Genomic DNA, 5,352 nt, shown 5'->3' on the forward strand with positions numbered 1-5,352 from the left:
TATTTCTTTAGAGTATGATAGCTTAATTTCGGGGTCTGTTTGTCGTCTTTGCGTCAGAGTCTGTTAGTCTTTTGAAATTTGTTGATATTGAGTCTTTGTAATCAAAGCATCTATTTTTATAAAAGCTAAAAAACCCAAAAATGTTTTATTTACTTGTACGCTTATCTGACAGAACTACGCACGGTCTGATTCATGCGGGGACGTGATACGTAGGCAATCTCTATAGGATTCGACCACCACTAAAAAAGAAAAAGGGGAAAATGAAAAATAAATAAAGAAGGATAGAATAAAGGAAGCTTAAAAGAAGGGGCACAATTATGAGAGGCCAGAATGACGCATGCAACCGAAGCAAATGCATGATAGAAATGGTTAATTGCCTAGGTGCATTGCATCCCAACGTGTAATTACATATGTGTTAAACTCTTAAAACTAACAAGTTTGTTGTTTTCCAGAGAATTCCAACAGTTAGTTTATTTAGAAGATACTGGCACATTATCATTACCAAACCAGATCGAAGGGACCAATACCGGAAATCATGTCTATCCCGGATGTCGACACTAGTGTTGAGGTAGAGGAGTTGGACGTCAATAAAATGAAAGAGGAGATGCTCAAGCTTAAGCAACAGATGGCCGAAATGTACCAAGCCTGGTCCAAAGGGCAATCACCGCCATCTTACCCAGCCAACCCGGCTTTTACCCCACCATTAGCTCAGTCTCAGGATCATCCCACCACCGATCTAGGTTTTCCCATTTATCAACACTACCATGACACTACTTCTCATACGCCACAAGCTCCACCACCAAAATCAATTCCATACCCTCTTCCGCCAATCACCCCTGTCTTTGTGGCATCTCCACCAGCTGCACTCCATAAATCCCTGAGTGAACCTGTGTTCCAAGCGTAGGACAACCAGTATTATCCCCCGGAGCTTACCTTCAAATCGCTTGAAGCCTATCCACATGATCCACATTTTGACCTACCGGGGAAAGCAGAAAATCCGGCCAGAAATCCTGAACAGGAAGAGATGTTCAAAAAAATGAAAAGCATAGAACAATCCTTCAGGGATATGAGAGGGCTAGGAGGTCAGGTGAGTGTAGCTTACAAAGACCTGTGTTTGTTCCCAAATGTACAACTACCGGCAGGGTTCAAAATGCCCAAATTTGACTTGTACAATGGACATGGTGATCCGGTGGCTCATCTGAGAGGTTTTTGTAGCAAGATGAGGGGAGCAGGCGGAAGAGATGAATTACTGATGGCGTATTTCAGCCAAAGTTTAAGTGGATCGGCGTTAGAATGGTACACCAGACAAGATCATAACAGGTGGTACACATGGGACGATTTGGCCCAAGCATTCGCTTGTCACTTTCAATATAATCTTGAGATCATTCCGGACCGACTGTCCCTGACCAAACTGGAAAAGAAGCACAGTGAAAGCTTTAGAGAATATGGTTTCCAGTGGAGGGAGCAAGCAGCAAGGGTAGATCCCTAATGAAAGAGAGCGAGATGGTTGATTACTTTTTGCAGGCTTTGGAGCTGACCTACTTTGGTCATCTGGTGTCCGCAATTGGCAAATCTTTTAATGAGGTTGTAAAAATGGGAGGCATGGTCGAGGAGGGGCTTAAGTCCAACAAAATCATGAGTTATTCAGCGATCAAGGCAACCACCCAGGCCATTCAAAGCGGCACTAGGGGTGTGCTTGGGAAAAAGAAGAAAGAAGATGTCATGACTGTTGAGTCCGGAGCCTGATTTGGATCTAGAGGCCCGTCACCCTACTATAGCCAATCACGACCCGACCACCAAAATTACCCCCACACTTCATATAACCCTCCACAGCACTACTACCCACCGCCAGATCCCCATTTTTCCATCCATCATGCACAAGCCTATACCCAAACCCCGGCACACACACAATGGCATGCGCCGGCTCCACAAAACACATATCCACCCCCAAAGGCCTACAGAAATCCCCCCGGGACAGGTTTCCGACCAAACCAAGCCCTCAAGAATGAGAGGTCACAGAAGCAAAAGACTTTCACTCCACTGGGGGAATCATATACCAGTCTTTTCCACAGGTCGAGGCAGTTGGACATATTGAATCCAATTGAGCCTAAAATGCCAAATCCCCCCGAGAAATCTTGACCACTCAGTGAGTTGTGAGTACTATTCAGGGGCCCCTGGGCATGATACAGAGAAGTGTTGGAAACTAAAAATAGCTGTGCAAGAGCTTATTGATACTCATCGGATCGAGGTTCAAGCCTAGAAGCACCAAATATCAATTAGAATCCACTGCCAGCTCACCATGAGACACACATGATTGAGTTGATACACAAAGAGGGGGAGCCCAGGAAGCACTCACAGACGGTAATGATGATCCATTCCAATGAAACCAGCTCAAAGGAAAAAGTAACCAGTGGGAAATCAGTGGTCTAGTTGAGAGGGGTAGATGATAAGCCAGCTGTGGTAACCGAGAGAGGTCGTCAAGCATTGTTGCAGTGAAACCAGAGAAAGTTAAAGTGGTAATACCAGGGGTCACAAGTAAACCTGTTGTGGTCGTGAATGGTGCTCGCACAGAGCCTATTATTATAAAACCAGTAACTCAGCTGCTAGTAATCAGCAACAAGGCTGTTCCTTGGAATTATGAATGGGTGACAGTGATTTACAAGGGGAAAGAAGTCAAAGAAGAAGTTTGTGAAGCGCAAGGTTTGACTCGCTCAGGAAGGTGTTTTACTCCCGAGGAGTTAAGAAGAGCTAAAGATAATTTAACGCCGGTAAAGAAAACTGTAACTAAAGAAGAGGCAGAGGAATTTTTGAGGAAAATGAAAGTGCATGACTATTCTGTTGTAAAGCAATTGAGGAAAATGCCCGCTCAGATCTCATTACTCTCGTTGCTAATCCATTCAGATGAGCACCGCCAATCCCTGATGAAAATCTTGAATGAGGCCCATGTTCCAGACAAGATCTCGGTAAACCATCTGGAAAAGATAGCCAACAAGATTTTTGAAGTAAACAGAGTCACTTTTTCCGATGATGAATTGCCAGTAGAGGGTACTGAGCATAACAAAGCCCTTTACCTGATAGTAAAATGCGAGGATGTCGTGGTTACCCGGGTATTGGTTGACAATGGTTCAAGTGCGAATATCTGTCCTCTCTCCACTCTAATCAAGCTGAAAGTAGAAGGTGAGTGGATCCATAAGAACAGTATCTGTGTGCGGGGATTTGACGGCGGAGGCAAAGACTCAGTCGGGGACATAATATTGGAGCTGACCATAGGTCCAGTAGAATTCACAATGGAATTCCAAGTGCTGGATATAGCTGTTTCCTACAATTTGCTATTAGGGCGACCATGGATTCACGTCGCTAAAGCAGTACCATCAACACTCCATCAGATGGTCAAGTTTGAATGGGACAGACAGGAAATAGTGGTGCACGACGAAGATAATTTGTGCGCTCATAACAACACCATTATGCCATTCATTGAAGTGGAAGATGACAAGGGATCATGGGTTTACCAAGTTTCTGATGCAATGTCAGTCGAGAAAGTTCCAGAAGGGAAGTGTATCCCGAATCCGAAGATAAACGCCGCATCAGTCATGGTAGCGTATGAAATGTTGAAGAATGATTTTGTACCAGGAAAAGGTTTGGGATCAGCGTTGCAAGGCATCATACAGCCCGTGTCTCTTCCGGAAAACTTGGGAACATTTGGTCTGGGATTCAAGCCCACAGCTGCAGACATAAAAAGAGCCAGGAAATTGAAATAGAGGACATGTGTCCTTCCAAAGCCGGTCCCACGTCTTTCCAGATCGTTTGTCATGTTCAGTACAAGGAGTCGTCCATTGACAACAATTCCTAGTTCTGTGATTAATCCTGACAAGGAGTTGATTGAAAGATTTGAGAAGTTGTTCGACAGTGTGAACATGGTGGAGATTGGAGAAGGTTCTAGCAACGGAAAAGTGTAATTTGTTGGGCCAAAAACAAAGCTTAATAATTGGAAGGCTACTCCTCTCCCTACTCGGAAGGAGTCTTGGTAGTTTGCTTTGATTTTCCTTTAAGTTTGTCTGGATTATTCCAGGGTTGTAATCCAGATTTCTTTTTTTTCAGTTTGTTTGAGTGTGCAAACCTTGTTATCTTTTATCAATCAATGAAATACAATTTCCCTTTCTTCATTATTCATGATGGTTTTCCTTTTGTTTTGTTTTCTTTTCTATACAGTTCTTTTTATGCTGGTTCTAATGACATGGCGTGCATAAGGAATCCTCAGCCCAGTCTTAAAAATCAATCTGATTTCGAAATGTTAGTTCAAGGAGTAGATTGTGATTACGAATCAGAATATGATGATGAGGATGAAACCTTCGAAGAGATTAGTAAGGAGTTAATTCACTTCCAAGAAAAACCCAAACCCAATTTGAGTGACACAGAAGCCGTCAATTTAGGGGACACAGACAATGTTTGAGAGACTAAAATAAGTGTCCACCTCGAGCCAAAAATCCAGGAGGAGTTAATCAAAGCACTCATCGAGTACAAAGATGTTTTTGCGTGGTCATATGACGACATGCCGGGTTTAAGCACTGATTTAGTGGTCCACAAACTGCCCACTAATCCGGTGTTCCCTCCCATCAAGCAAAAGTTGAGGAAATTCAAAACTGATATGAGTGTGAAGATCAAAGAAGAAGTTACCAAACAGTTGGATGCAAAGGTTATTCGGGTCACCCGATATCCTGTTTGGTTGGCTAATGTCGTGCCCGTACCGAAGAAGGATGTCAAGATTAGAGTATGAGTTGATTACTGCAATCTCAACAAAGCAAGTCCGAAGGATAACTTCCCGTTACCCAATATCCACATTTTGATCGATAATTGTGCCAAGCGTGAGATTGGATCTTTTGTGGATTGCTATGCCGGGTATCATCAGATTCTAATGGATGAAGAAGATGCAGAAAAGACAGTGTTCATCACGCCATGTGGAACTTATTGCTACCGGGTAATGCCATTTGGTTTGAAGAATGATGGGGCAACTTATATGAGGGCGATGACTACTGTATTTCATGATATGATACACAAGGAGATTGAGGTATACATAGATGATGTGATCATAAAATCAAAGCATCAGGCCGACCACGCCGGGGATTTGAGGAAATTCTTCCAGAGGCTTCGCAGGTACAACCTCAAGCTTAACCCCGCCAAGTGTGCATTTGGTGTTCCATTCGGAAAATTGTTGGGATTCGTTGTCAGTCGGCGAGGCATCGAGTTGGACCCGTCAATGATCAAAGCCATACAAGAATTGCCACCTCCGAGGAATAAGACTGAAGTAATGAGTCTGTTAGGAAGGTTGAACTATATCAACAGGTTTATCGCTCA

This window comes from Nicotiana sylvestris, chromosome 3 (assembly GCF_000393655.2).
Source record: "Nicotiana sylvestris chromosome 3, ASM39365v2, whole genome shotgun sequence".
Lineage (NCBI taxonomy): Eukaryota > Viridiplantae > Streptophyta > Magnoliopsida > Solanales > Solanaceae > Nicotiana > Nicotiana sylvestris.